This window comes from Hesperophylax consimilis, chromosome 30 (assembly GCF_061612785.1).
Source record: "Hesperophylax consimilis isolate HC1 chromosome 30, BYU_Hcon_1.0, whole genome shotgun sequence".
NCBI lineage: Eukaryota > Metazoa > Arthropoda > Insecta > Trichoptera > Limnephilidae > Hesperophylax > Hesperophylax consimilis.
The window spans coordinates 11,238,977-11,255,656 of NC_142865.1; the positions used below are offsets into that span (position 1 = coordinate 11,238,977).

The 16,680-nt window shown below is 32.8% G+C and overlaps 1 non-coding gene across 1 annotated transcript; it reads left to right on the forward strand.

Moving 5' to 3' along the window:
• Nucleotides 1-16,392: 16,392 nt before the first annotated feature.
• TRNAA-AGC (transfer RNA alanine (anticodon AGC)) lies at nucleotides 16,393-16,465 on the forward strand. Its single transcript has one exon. It is a non-coding gene; the product is annotated as a tRNA-Ala (tRNA).
• Nucleotides 16,466-16,680: the final 215 nt, after the last annotated feature.

Consider the following 16,680-nt stretch of genomic DNA (forward strand, 5'->3'; position numbering starts at 1 on the left):
TTGACATATGACGAATCATTTCGTGTCGCGCCTCTCTTTTCCAAAAAGCACTACTGAGAATCTTGTTCTTTAGCCGTGTTTGGTGACTGGATCTGAATACCCAGTTACTTCCCAATCTTCCTCTCCCTCATCTCCCGCCCTCTCTTCAGCACCACAACATACCCCAATTATCGGGGATGCCGCAATCCAACTGACGATTGGGAACGGTTGCGACTCTTGTGCGCTATTCAATATTTTTTTTTAAACTTCTTTAGACAAAAAAAACTGCCAAAAACAAAAATTAAAAAATATTGCATCAACCGACGACGAAAATGAGATATAAAAATGGACGAATTTTAAATATTTCAAATTAGGCTTTGTAGGTGAAATATAATATAATAAAAATATTATCCATATAAGTTATAAATTAAAATACTGTATCTCAATAAGTATTTATTTTAGATTTTAAGATACTAATGTGGTAAGGTTTTTTTTTTAAGAAATATCGTATATTGTGTGAATTTACGACTGCCTTTATTTGGTATAAAATCTAAATATACCACTAAGTCATTAATTTCCTCTAGATTATGGTACTATTTAATGTATTTATGGCGATGTGGATGAGTTATTTGGATTTTATATGACTTTGAAGTTATAATTACATTAAGTATTAACAAAACATAGCTACACATAATATATCAAAACGATAAAAAATTGGTCTAATTTTAAACTGATTTTGATAAATATATTTAATTTACATTGTTTTTTGTGGTGAAATTAATTTTGGCATCACTTGAACTTAATTTGTAACATTTTTGCACCATTTGAACTTAGGCTGTAAACTCTTATAATACTTCATTTTGTAACATTCTTATGTGTCTTTTGAGCATAAGCTGTAACATTCCTGCGCCATTTGAACTAATTACCTTGTAACATCCGTCATTACGTCATTTAAACTTAATTTGTCACAACCATGTCGGTTGAAATTAAGACGTCACATTCTTCTATCATTTAATCTTAAGCTGTGTTATCATTTTATCGGAAGCTGTAGCAGTCTTGTTTTATTTGAACTTAAGCTGTCATATTCTGAAGCCATTTTAACATCATGTTTCAATTGAACTTAAGCCGTAACAATATTGTTTCAGTTGAACTTAAGCTATCTTATTCTGAAGTCATTTTAACTTAAGCTTTAACATCCTTGTTTCATTTGAACTTAAGCTGTAACAACATTATTCCTATTTTCTCAAGGTGTATGTAACATTCTTGTTTCAATTGAACTTAAGCTGTCATATTCTGAAGTCATTTGAACATAAGCCTTAAAATTATTGTTTCAATTAAACTTAAGCTGTCATATTCTGAAGTCATTTGAACTTAAGCTTTAACATTCTTGTTTCAATTGAACTTAAGCTGTCATATTCTGAAGTCATTTGAACTTAAGCTTTAACATTCTTGTTTCAATTGAACTTAAGCTGTCATATTCTGAAGTCATTTGAACTTGAGCTTTAACATTCTTGTTTCAACTGAACTTAAGCTATCATATTCTGAAGTCATTTGAACTTGAGCTTTAACATTCTTGTTTCAATTGAACTTAAGCTGTAACATTATTTAGTCAGTGAAAGTGTACGTGGTATATTCTGAATTTGCTTATTGATGTTACACTCATGATAATAATTAAGCGATTCCTACAACAACAAAAAAAGATAAGTGTAAAATTTTACAAAAAATATTTAACATCTTTGTTGAAAATTGGATAGATAACAGCACAAAAATGTTTGATGATCGTGATTAAGTATCCTGTGAAGAAATCATAAATATTTTGAAAAAATTTATTTCTAAAAAAAAAAAAATTGCTTCCAAAATTTATAGACAGACAGTTTTTCGATATGTTGAATTTTTATATATAATTTTTTACATTGTATTTTCACGTTTTTTTGTTTGATCTCTTTAAAAATCTTAAAAAACAGCCAAAAAATAGTACCTACCCACTAGAGATTATAAAAAAAAATTGAAATATAATAGAAAAGACAGCATTTTAAATAAATCTGATTGGATTTTGATTTAAAATTATTTAATTTAAAAGTAATTATTACTTTAGTAATAGTATTTATATAAATGTGTGAATATTTGTAACCAGTTTAGTTAGTAAGGATTTTTATATACGATGAACGCATATTAATTAATAATAATAACTTAACATGTAACGGCACATCGAGGTGCAATGTTTTTTCGGTGGCGCGCACGTGCGTAAGTTGTAACATTTTTGCTAGAATTGACGGGAAGTTTGACACTTTTGTAATAATTGTTTATAAGAAAGGAAACGACGCATTTGAACGTGAATATATTTAATATGTAAGCATACATCATGTTGTGTGTATATTCAATAATGAAATTCCTTATCAATGTAGTGTTATTATTCTTCCAAATGTAATAGAAAAACAAAAAATCTAATTTGTAATGGAATCTTTTTTTTTCGTTGCGTAAAATTTTAAACCTTTTTCACACAAAGAGTATTTTCATGCAACGCAATTTTAATAGAGAACAAAAAATATTGCATATTCTCTTATTTTTTAACGGTTTAATGGGTATTCTAATGCTCCAAAGCTCATAGTGAAAATGACGTTGTAAGCTGAAAATAGTTCTGTTATCCTAGAAATGCCTGACAGAATGAGCTGACGGTTTGAGGGTCTTTGCAGATTTAACGAAAGTTAAAATCTGATTGCTATATGAAGCAGCAAAATATCTAAAACGGTGAGTTCTGGCATCATGAAATTTTGCACAGCTCTGTCTGGAATTTTTAGATTGATGTAACAGTTTTCGAGCACAAAACACAAAAAACTATACAAGAATTATTTAAATTATAGCTTTGAAACTAAGGTGAAACCGGTTAGCAAATACTAGTCCATTATAAAAACATGAGCATTGTGTTTATTTCATTTGACTTCTTGTGGAAAAAAAGGCCTTCAAATCTGTTATAAATATTATGTTTTGTCTAAAACTGTTCTTTATTTTTTAAAGCATTAATAAATTGCTACTTGAAAAAAAAATTTTGCTACTTAAATCATTCTTTAAAAAATATATCTTCAGAAAATTTAAAAAACTTATAAAATCGAAGCCAAAATGCAAAATTTGAACGCACAAACAAAAAACAAACTTGTCAAATTGGTTTTACTTATTTGAAATTCTGAAGTTTATATATAATAATTAATTTATGATTTTCTATTCCAATAGTATTTTTTTTAAATCTTTTACATTCTTCGGTGATACATTAATATATTGTGATAATTTTTTTTGTGTATTTTTTCTTTACAAAACAACTATAAATAATTTTTTATGAAATTTTTTGAATAAATTAAAAGAATTGTATGCTTTATTTTTTTTCCTGTGTTATTTTGAATATTTTTATATAATTTATTATTTGAAGTGCTTATGAATCATTTTTGAAAGTCTTTATTTTTAAGAATAAAATAATCCAATGGACACCAATAAACCAATAGTAAAAGATGTTGATTGTGTCGGGAAGTGTAAAGAAAGAAACGTCAGTTTTGTATTATTTTAAAATTGCTTCCTCCGTGTTGTAAATAAATAAAAAATAACGAAATGAATATGTGTTTTTATTTTAATACGATTTTATATTTTTCTTATGAAAATGTTTATTTTTTTATATAACACACTTCGGCCAGGAAAGGTAGTTTTACCCGTTCGGTCGATTGATGCTTAACACCGGGAAGGGTAGTTCTAACTTTTGCGCCGGCCTCATTTCAATGGCAGAAAAGACAAAATTATTCTATGTTTTTATATGAATATTATATACCAATCTCTTTGTAAAGGTCCCAACTATATATATACATAATTATAGAATCGTAATGCAAGTCTTTTTTTTACATTTATTTATTTAATTATTCAAACGCCATATAACGGCTTTTACAATACAGTGATAATCGAATTACAAGCGTACAGTGGTAAACAGGATAATAATAGCAATAAATTAAAGAACAATTAATTAGTGTAGCAAGACGATGCATATTTCAAAAGAAGTATATACCAGTGTAAAGCATCGATGACACGGGGCTAGTTTACGAGCTGCTAGTCAACGAGTCTATAAGCTAGCGAGTGTCGATGACACACAAAACTTTTCACTCGCTCAAAGCCAAAGGATCTTCGTCCTTAACTCTCTCAATAAACGGCTGGAAGCACCATATTCATCGCGTTTTTCTATCCTTGATCTTGCCCATTTTCTTTTCTGCTTCAAGTTTTTCTTTAGTTTTCATTGTAAATCCTTCTTGATAGCATAAGCTAAGATAATTACTGCCGCGCGAACTACTTCCGTTGACATTTTTGCTGAATGCCAAAACGCAAAGATACTCGCAACTAGTTCACTAGCAGCGATGATGACACACGGCTAGTTAACTAGCTTATAAGCCAACACGCCAGCGAATGGCGAGTAAATCGGATAGTCAACTAGCAGATTGTAAAAAAGCCGATGACACGGGGCCAGTTTACAAGCTGCTAGCGAACTCGCTGGCTTGTAGCTTGTAAACTAGCCCCGTGTCATCGATGCTTAACACTAGTTGAACTACTTTATACTAGGTTTGTATAAGACCTGTCATAAGTCTGAGGTGTCTATGATAATAGTCAGTAGTGAGTTTATTGTTACCCACAAAATTAATTGTATTTGGAATAGCTGAGTAGGCATCGCAACTTGGCATTAACAATTCAGGGCTGTCAGCTATTAATTGGCGCCTGCCAAAACACGATTCCGCAATCTACACTACTTTTAATTTATTTATTGGATAATTTGTATAGCGCCACTTTTGTGAGATATTACCTCAGTGGCGCTTAACAGTTGATGCAGGTATTACAGAAAAATATAAATACTACAAAAATAGAGTGAGGTTAAGTTAAGTAAAATGAAGTATAGGAACAGGTGACACGAAGATAGAAGATGGAGACTCTGCAGCAAGAATCCTAGGTGAAGAAACTGGGCCAGCTGCTGCAGCGAAAGAGTCCACCGCATCCACCAACAGTGCCAGCACGAGGTTCATCCTCCGTCCAGGTATGTGTCTGCTGCTAATAAAGCGCTGATACACTATCCTCTCACATATACCAGACCTTGGCAGCACCGCTGTGACGTTCTACGAAGATAGAGACTCTGAAGCAAGAATCCTAGGTGGTGAAGGAACTGGACCAGCTGCTGCAGCAAGAGAGTCCACTGCATCCAACAACAGCGTCCAGGTATGTATCTGCTGCTAATAATAAAGCGCTGACACCTCACATATATAAGAGACCCTGGCAGCACCGCTGTGACGTTCGGCAAGTCCATCATTTATCTCCATGTAATCCTGTTCCTGGTAATTGTTGAAGTGGTGCATTCTACCCGCAATAAAAATCGACGGTCTGGATGATAAATTACCCTGGGCTTAGTAAAAAACTTGCCAGGGTCCAAACTTCCCCAGTTTCCGAGAATTACGTTGAAAACATCTGGGGTGCATTTACCGATCACCGTTCGTTTCGAATGTCCAATATTTTTGAGCAAATTTCCGAATATTCACTTTTAAAACACTGCACTCAAATCACAAAGTTCTAATAATTATTAAGTTTATTTTTATTTAAGTTGAAATGTTGATTGATTGATTTTAAAAATAATTTCAAAGGGATGTTGCGTCATTTCCCTTGAAAATACTAAAAAAACACAAAGCGGTTGGAGGACGTGTTTGGACGCGTCCTGTTACCACGAAGGGCGCTATACTGTAGTCGGTTATATACTGTTTTAAGCTATGCAGCTTATATGAACTCCTGTTTGAAGAGGCAATTAATTGGCGCCTACCAAAATACAACTCCGTAATCTACACTACTTCTAAGCTATGCAGCTGGTATGAACTCCTGTTTTAAGTGGCAATTAATTGGCGCCTACCAAAATACAACTCCGTAATCTACACTACTTCTAAGCTATGCAGCTGGTATGAACTCCTGTTTTAAGTGGCAATTAATTGGCGCCTACCAAAATACAACTCCGTAAACAACACTACTTCTAAGCTATGCAGCTGGTATGAACTCCTGTTTTAAGTGGCAACTAATTGGCGCCTACCAAAATACAACTCCGTAATCTACACTACTTCTAAGCTATGCAGCTGGTATGAACTCCTGTTTTAAGTAGCAATTAATTGGCGCCTACCAAAATACAACTCCGTAAACAACACTACTTCTAAGCTATGCAGCTGGTATGAACTCCTGTTTTAAGTGGCAACTAATTGGCGCCTACCAAAATACAACTCCGTAATCTACACTACTTCTAAGCTATGCAGCTGGTATGAACTCGAGTTTCAAGGCGCAATTTCAATTTCTTGGCCTGTCAAGAGTTAACAGTGTTGTCCAATTTGCGCATTCGAACTAGAGCGACGCATGGGTAGAATGTATGCAAACTACACACTTTTTCAAGTAGTTTACGAGGTAGTGGGAATATAGGCTATCTCCTAATGGGATCGTGCACAAGATGTGCGTCAGCCGATTGCCACTACAAGTTTCCACCTATCTTCTGGAGTGAGAGGTAACCGGAGGAGCCTCTCTCCTTCCACCCAGAAGGGTTTTCGGGACTTCAAGCGGCATGAAGCAGGAATGTGTTTTTGTGGATTTTCATTGTCTCCGTAATCAGGCATACTCAATATTTTTTTGGGTCTTTCCTTGACTTCAGGGACAAATCTTAAGTAATGACCGGTTTCAATTAAGTGCTCGCCAGTTGCCAATTTGTATAGATGGCCGAGTTTGCACGCTCGAAAGTGTTCCGAAAGAGGAAACGCAACACAACAACATAACCCTCAGATCACTTTGAAATCTTCAATCGAACTTCGAGTTTTTGAGATTAGAGTTTGCGAGCTGTACTGGACACCTACGCCAGTGACATTGACTGTAAATGCCGGTTTCCTCTGGGGGTACCTTGGGTAAGGATTTGAATAGAAACACAACTTGCGAAAGTCGTCGGACAACTGACTGGTTGAGCCAGATGTTGGCGTATTTATTGGGTTTAAATTCAATCATTTCTACAGTGTTAATGTGGAGCAATTATTCTTAAATCTAAACATATACTAAGGTCCCACGGTTTGTCGTGCGACTAATTCATCCTTGAACTGGCGATATGACACGTGGTTCGAATACAATAATTTCTACACATGTTAATGTGGAGCAATTATTCTTAAATCTAAACATATACTGAAGTCCCACGGTTTGTCGTGCGACTAATTCATCCTTGAACTGGCGATATGACACGTGGTTCGAATACAATAATTTCTACACATGTTAATGTGGAGCAATTATTCTTAAATCTAAACATATACTGAAGTCCCACGGTTTGTCGTGCGACTAATTCATCCTTGAACTGGCGATATGACACGTGGTTCGAATACAATAATTTCTACACATGTTAATGTGGAGCAATTATTCTTAAATCTAAACATATACTGAAGTCCCACGGTTTGTCGTGCGACTAATTCATCCTTGAACTGGCGATATGATACGTGTGCAGTGCTTTAAATTCTTAGCAAGATGACTCATCGTGCGAGATAAGCCTCAAAGAATTCTTCATCGTAAAATGTGATATCAGAATATTCATTTTCTTAATTATTAATTAATTATTAGGTACATCCATCTGCTGTCCGGTACACGAGCTTTGAGAATTCTTTTTGAATTTTCGAGCTTACTAGCTTTCGAACTTTTCACTTGCAAACTTTGAGCTTTATTTGTGGTCATGTGTTTTTTATTTTTTTATTTTTTTTATAGTGAATACCTCACAAGAGTCCCAACTGCTCCCGTCTGGAGCCAGTGAGACTATGGCATCCCCAATTGGGGGATGTTGTGAGGCTGAAGGTAAGTGGGGAAGGGAAAGAGGAAGGTGGGGAAGTACCTGGCTATTCAGATCTAGTCACTAAACACGGCTAAAGCCATTTGGAGCAACGTTTCAATTCTGAATGGTGGTCTTACACCAGGGCGATACTGGTAGTATCTTCCACTCTGGAACGTGCCGCAAATATACTATATATTATTTTAATTAATTAATTGTGAAATAACACAAATTAATCAAATAAAATTTATCTGCGCACGCCGGGTTCGAACCCGCGACCTTCGGAATGGCAGTCCAATGCGTTACCACTGGACTATGCCCCCTGTAAACATGTAAACTTCAATTTCAACATTTGAAAATATAATCAAACATAATATATAGTGAATAAAAAAATAAATAAAAACACGATAATTTCATAAATACAATATTTATTTTGAAAACATCAAAAATCGCCACCCGACAAGTTTACATATTATGCACCTAGACAATATTATATTATTTTCATTACAAACCTTAACGCATTGTTAAACAAACAATATATTTAAAGTAAAAAATCAACAATCTCGTTTTAAACAGATTGCCGATCGTTCGTTGGAAAAAGGGAGCAAATAACATACAAATAATGATTACAAGAATAAAAGATATATTCCTTAATGAGTACAAGAATTGTCATTTGGTATTCCTAATACCGTTTAATTTTAATTATCGTGATATAATAATAATATCCACACTTCTTAGCGACACTCGAAAAACGCTTTAAAAATAATCGAAAACCCTGCTGTATATTTGCAAAATATTTAACTATAATTACATTAATAAATTATTCGTTACACACCATTTTACGTGCCTCCGAAAGGGCAGGCAGATAGAATTGAGCGCCACACGTCAAATAGAGCTTGACATATTAACCTTTGCAGGCAGCCAGAAGAGGAACGAACAAAATAAGATTTTTTATTAAATACATTAATTTTTTATGTATTCAAAATATCTACAGTTACAACGCCTAGACTGCAAAGTTAAGTGTGTCATTCTATAATACATTTTCGAAACGTAACATAACCACAATTTTATCGTTCATATATACATGCGTCATTTCACTAATATTATTATTTTAAGCAATGGTTCAAATCCAATTTTCTTACGCTTAACAATTTAATATGTAGTTAATTTAACAGATTCATTAAATCATTTAGATTCAAAATTTTCAACAAAAAAACATTGGATGTAATTGCATTTCGAGCAGAATTCTAATATACAAAAACCATTCCCAGACATTATACAACTATTGTTTATGTATAATAATGGTGTAATAATTATAAACATTTCAGTTCCGCACAGAACTACCGTAACCTTTATAGTTTTTAAGATATAATACCCCATTACGAGAGTTATACCGAGATCACACGAGGACAATACGATATTATCCTATCACAGCTCCGTGAATAGCCTCAACCGCGCAGGACAGGACTATGGGACAGTACAACGATTCAACTGTAATTCAAACGCAGAATGCTGTGAAAATAGATATACGAAATCACCTATTATGAGCAGGTTTGCGAAAAATATTAGTTGTTTTATAACAAAATATATTGATAATGTTCATTTACGCGACATTTTTAATCCAAAATACGAGAAATGTAAGCGTGAAGCGACTGCGTACCGTCTTGTCCAAACGCGTTTACACACGGACAACACGGCTGGGCGCGGTGATGGGGTAAGACATTATCCTGCTAATATAGTTTTCCCATCTACAGGGTTTTCCAATAAGAGGTGTTATTTTGAATAGCCCGCTATTTCGGTAGATGTTACTTTTGAAGCTGTCATTTTATAACATTTGACAAGTAGAAACTACGCCATTAATAAAAATGGAACGATACACGCGTCAACAACGCATTGAAATTATTAAAATTCACTTGAGTGAATCAAATGCAAATCATCTTGAGTGATGAGGCCCATTTCCACCTCGGTGGCTTCGTCAACAAACAAAATTGTCGCATCTGGGGCTCGGAAAACCCAAGAGTTATTGTTGAAAAGCCTCTCTATCCTCAACGTGTGACTGTTTGGTGCGGTTTATTGTCCGGCGGAGTCATTGGACCTTACTTTTTCAAAAATGAGGTTGGAGCAACAGTTACGGTGAATGGATTGCGCTATCGAGAGATGATTAATGATTTTTTATGGCCGGAATTGGATGGTATTGATCTGGACAACATTTACTTTCAACAAGACGGCGCTACGTGCCACAAAAGCAACGAAACCATTGATCTTTTACGATTGTACATCAAAATAACACCTCTTATTGGAAAACCCTGTATCTCAGGGACAATGTCTTGGTTAATTGTCCTATCTTCCAAACTACTGTTTACACTAGGACAAAGACAAGACAGCATTGTCCTGTCCTCCCCGGCATTAGTTGGGTGTTTCAAACTACATTACATTTGATTACCGTCAAATCAACAATCAGCGCCTTTAGAATTTTTTGAATGGTTCCTGTTAAACACTGATTATCGGCCTGTTTCATCTTTGGATTAACGGTCATGTTGTTATTCTTGTCAACGGCTGAAACTGGTTGAGATAGCCCATTTAACTGAGACCTTTAGTGCAAAAAATTCAAAATGTAACGCAGATTCTCGGTCCGTTTCGGCTTTTGATCTAATTGTGATTAGCTTTCAAGTATAACAACATGGCCATTAGCGTGTCAGCTGATCACAATTTGATCAAAACCTAGAACGGGGCGAGAATCGGCGTTCCATGGGAACCGTTTAAACGCCAAAACATTAATATTGTGGGGATCAATAATTTGGAGGAATTTGAAAAATATTGAAGCCGCATTCACAATTTAAAGCTTCATTCAGATCGTTGTTTTTATTTAGTATTCATTATTAGGGAACAGATATTGCAAAATTTTGATGCCTGAGATTTCCACTTTTGGCCAAAAATGGCAACATTTTACTTGCCTGACATTGGCTTGATTAAAAACTCGCCAGGACGATATTTCGTACAAATCAAGGTAGTTCTTGCAGTAACTGGACTATAATTAAATTTCTATAAAAAAATGGCAGTGCAGCGATTTGATTTTATGTATTTTAAATATTGTAACAATCGGAAATCAGTTTGTCGAAAAATAAAGACAATGTATAAAGTGATTTCCATAAGTTATCATTTCAAAATTAACTGAGAAATTTATTTAGCATTCTCATTATATCAGCCATCAAACTTAAAAATCATCATTACTTCATTCAGATCCAAATACTGTAACAATTATACATTTCATTCAGTGAAAATATCAAATGTCAAATTAACACACAACAATGTATAACAAAAAGGGAGAAAGTGGTTTTTATTTTGAAACCAAGTGTTACGGAAACCAGTATTTGCGGTAACCACTATTATTTGTGAAAACCTGTATTTGTCGACGCCCAAAATTACAGTTATGGAAACCCGTGGAAAATTAATGACACTATAGGGTCAAAGTGCAATTTGGAGAAATAAACAGGTCAGGAACTGACATTTTTATTTTAACATAAATAACTCTGAATGACAACAACTCAATTTTTTTTCTTCCGTTTCCGACATGAATCAATTCTAAACTCAAACGTTTCCAATATGACATAAGATAGATTAAAATTGACATCCCATTGAATTGCATTAATTGTGAATTATAAATGAATATTTGTGGACGGTTTTGAAAAGTATATCAAAAACGACAACATTATTGGTACTTTTCTAAAATACGCAATCGTTATAATACAATATTTGTGCATACAAATTTGGCTGAGAGATTGATTGTGAAAACTTAAAAGAAAAGATAAAATAATTTTCTAGTTTAATGTAAGTAGAATCAAACATAGCCTTAAAATTAAACCATAAATTTAATGTGATGATTATGAACATTTATAAAATCTAAAATTATTTACAGCGAGATTATGTCATATTAAAGTAATATTTAAATAATTAACAAATGTTTAAACCATTTTATAAAAAATAATCAGATTTTTTTTTACGGAAATCAGTTTATATGACTGAGATTTTTTAATCATGAACATTATGCAGTATTTTTTTAAATTTTTAATTTTTTGTAATAGTTATTATTTATCGTAAATTGCAGTCATTATACAAAATCAGTTTTTTATGCATGAAATTAATTATACTCTGTTCGTGATTACTACTCTAAGCCAATGGGGACTATAGCATCCCATTTTGAGGAATGTTGTAACACTGAAGGATATTGGGGAGGGAAAAGAGAAAGCAAAGATGAAGGTTGGGAAATACCTGGCTTTTCAGATCCGGTTACAAAACATAGCTAAAGCCATTACAAGCAACAATTCAATTCTGATAATTTTTTCATGAGACTGGAAGGGAAAAGGGAAAGATTTAAAAATCACTAAACATAGCTAAAGACATTTCAAAAAAGTTTAAATTTTTTTTTGTTCATGAGCAGAGTATAAGTGATATAATGTGATATTCTTTTTATAAAACCAAAATATTTCCACATTCAAAAGGTTAACACAAAATATCCTAGTTCGTTTGGCTTCATTTTTGCTTCTTTGAGAAACGTTTTATAAAAATAAGAATTAAAGCATTGATTAACTATATTTGTATTAAATTTATAATTATTTTAATAAAGATCTACGCTATTTTATAGAATTAAGGGAATGAAGCAGTAGGTAAAAATAATACTGTAAAAAAATTATTTATATTAGGCTAACTTCATAAAGAAAATATATGGTAAAGTTATAAAAAATACTAGTTATATATAAATAAAAGTGAGATTAATAATTCGAAATAAAATAATAATTCTATCTTTAAATTTGAGAATAATACTTGAAACGTATCCCATCGCAATTGATAGTTTAATGGGTGCTTATAACTGATAAATGGTTTGACTCTCTGGCCAATTTGTTAGATTTTGGGAACAGATCATATAGGTATCATAGAAATCGTTGTGCCTCTCTTACTGTCATGGTCAGAAATATGATCTTATTGGTGTTAGAAAGAGAAAACACCACACTTTATATTTAAATCTAGAAATTATTCATAGAAGTATTAAAATGTACACTTCTATGAAGCCAAAGTTCCAAAGCCAAAATTCGAGAAAAAATAATAAAAATCATGAATTTTTATATGATAAAATGTGTTTTTTAGTTCAGTGTTTAGACGGAAAAATGAAAGTAAGCTATTTTTAAAACTTTTTAATGTTTATTTCTAAAAATAAAATTTGAAAGCGTATTTCGTCACCTTTCAAAAACAGTTTTTAGTTTTTAGATACGGTCAGAATGTACATTTATTTGGATTTTATTGCAAAGCGGAAATGCCCAGATCTTCCGACAGAATATGCCAGAGGCCTGTGGGGTTAAGGCGTTATGTTTATGCTTGCGAGAAGTCTATTTTTCAAACTTATTCAAACCAAAAATGTAGTTAAACGAAACTAACAGAATCACATGCGAGAGTTACTAGAACACATAGAGAAATGTCCTAAAACATCAATAATGAACAAGATAAACTTCAGTATAGTAACTGAGTGTGTAAGTAAGATAATAGATAACTCAACCCGTCCTTGTACTTGGCTTGACGCTCGAGTCTAGCACACGGTGTACTACTGAATTTGACATAATATGAATACCGAAATATTCACTAAATTGTCCAAAGAAGCAAAGCTATCAGTCACCATGGAGTGCTGGTACCTACCCTGATGTATAGAAGTGAGGCATGGAACTGGCAGACAAAGGAAGAAAATAGATTGAATGCTATTGAAATGAGATCCCTGAGGCGTATGTATTATAAAACCATGTATGATCGTGTGAGAAATGTGGAGATTCGCAAAGGCACAATCAAAGTGAATCAGATACTCGAGTAGTGCCATGTAAAGAGAAGAGTATGTATGAGACGATGTATGAATGTGAATGAGGCAAGAAGTGTGTGCCAAGAGTTGTTTGGCGGTCCGTCCTCTCTGCTTACCCTCGCGGTACTGCGAGTTGGTTAGTTAGTTATGAATACCGAACAATTATGGAGCATGATTTTGTGCTTTCAACTAGTAAAAATTAGGGGCGGACTATAGTAGTTGTCGGATAATATACTATACAGATAATATACACCGTAATGTACAAATTTGACTTATTTTTTATGATGACTTAATGGAACAGATAAAACCTTCGCTAATTTTTAATTCACAGAGTTCGCTTAGTTTAGATTGGTGAAATCATCTGAAAGAGTTTGATCATCTCTTGTAAAATTTTGTAATAATTGTGAATTAACCCATTATGCATATTCTGTTAGTGTAGAAAAATATATCTATGAATTTTTTTGACTGCAGCAATGTAAATTTGTAAATGGCAAAAGGTGTTATGGAAAGTTTGTTAATGGAGGTGTTCCTGGACAAATTTGTACCACAAAAGTTATTGAGACTTTGATGATGTTGAGAAAAATGTGTATTTAATGATATGCGTCCGTTTGAACTACCCAGGGCGATATGACATTTTTGTATGCCCACTGTCGCCGAGCTACGATCAAACTGCACGCACTATCAAAGTGGCTATGCAATGAAAAACAATGTTTTTTGAAAGACAATGTTTTTTATGCATGGCACAAAGGATAACAAATTATCATAAGCAATAATTACTCGCCTAAAATATCCCTTTAAATTATAGTTTATCATTAAAAAATAATAATCTTTGACAAGTCAAACATTTCACCAACAAATGTAGATATAATATGTATCAACGCCATCTAGTGGTAATTCAGCACACTAACAAAGCCTTTCCCACAAAAATAAAGTTGATTGTTTACAAGTGAAAAAATATAATAAGCAATAATTGTTGATTGAAATTTTTTTTATTTTTTTATTTTTTATATTTTAATATAGATCATATGGGTTACATTAATACATACATATTTTGCAAAAATATAATTTTAAGGTTCATAATTGGTCATGTATACCTTATCAGAAAAGAGGAGCTCTTGTGCCTGATAAGGGAGCCACGATTCTTATTTAGATTCAATGTTATAATATTATGTTATGTGTAAAATATATAATAATGTATTTATTTATTTTTTAATACAAGTTTTTTTGGAAAAAAAGTTTGATTTTATTTATTTGTTCTTGTTGGTTCGTAATACAGCGCAATTTGGAAGGGAGATTATTGTAGTTTTTTATGGCTTGGTAAATATAATGGTTTTGCATTTGAGTTGTTTTAAAGATTGGCGTAATAAATTGATTTCCATTTCTCATGAGTTTGTAAAATTCTTGATATTCTTTGTTATTTTTTTCTTTACACATTTTTATAATGGAAGTTTGCTTAAATATATCATCAATATTTGGCACTGGAAACAATTTAAAAAGCAATTTTGTTGGGAAAGTGGAGTTTTTTTTAAGTAGGTATTACCTTTATAATAATGTTTTGCGAGACTTTTACTGAATTTAGATTGTTTTTATAAGATCCTCCCCAACCTATGATTCCGTAAATAAGCAGGGAGTGGACAAGAGCATAATATACATTTTTTAGTATTTTCACATTTAAAATATTTCTTAACCTAACAAATATATATATACATTTCCTTATTCTCTTTACTAACTCGGTAATATGGCTTTTCCATTTCAGATTTTCATCGATGATTAATTTCAGAAGAAGAGTTGATTACAGTACAAATAGGATTAAGTAGTTTACAGTTGACATTGTCACAATTTTCATCATGGATTATGATATTTACTTTGTGTTTAGGTATTTTTTGTAGTGAAAATAATACATATGTTGTTTTTTTGGCATTAAGTGTGAGTAGGTTATTATCAAACCATGATTTTAAGATATTAATACATTCATTTGCAAGTTTGTTAACTAGTTCCCATGTTTGACCTTTTATTAATAAAACAGTATCATCAGCATAAGAGATTAATTCACCTTTGATTTTCTGTTGGAAAATGTCATTTACATACATTAGAAATAGTAATGGTCCGAGGACCGTGCCTTGAGGAATGCCAAATGTACTTGTTAGTGGTGTACTAAAAGTTTGGTTTAATTTTACAATTTGAGGTTCAGTAGTTCTCTCTGTTCAGTAGCTTTCTATCCATTTAAGGGCTAAGTGGTCAATGCCATTTTCTTTTAATTTTAATATAAGTCTTTCATGGGAAATGCTGTCAAAAGCTTTCTTTAAGTCAATAAAAATTCCTATACATTTATTTGATTTGTCCAGGGTACTTTGAATACTAGATGAAATTTTTGCAATGGCATCTTGGGTACTTTTTCCCTCTGTGAAACCGAATTGATTTTCATTTATAATCGAGTTTTTTTTAAAGAATGCAGTTAGTCTTTTTTTAGCAATTTTTTATTAGATAAGAGTGAAATGGGTCTATAATTAGAAATGTCTTCCGGGCTACCGGACTTAAATATTGGAGAGATTATGGTTTTCTTATACGTGCTCGGGAAAACTCCTGTCTTAAAGCTATTGTTTATAATATGAGAGATTGGTGTAGAAACATAATTTTTAATGATTTTTAGTGTTTTTACGGCAAGACCTTCAAATCCCGGAGCAGAACCACCTCGCATTACAAATACTAGTACATATTGAATTATTTTGTGGGTTGGGAATAAGCCGGCGTAGCTTAGTGGTTCAGAGCACCTGACCAGCAATCAGAAGGTGCGGGTTCAATTCCCGTCTTCGATATTTTCAATTTGTATGGATATTTCAGGCGAGTAATTATTTGTTATGCAATGAAAGTCATTCGTTTCGTGGATAAATATAAACAAAGGCAAAGTGAGACGCATTGTGCAAGCAGTGCGATACTAATAGTGATTCATGGCCCATCTCCATTGTTACTATTATCTGTGGTGTCATTTTTGTGGGAGACATCAGAATTATATTGATAATTATTTTAATAG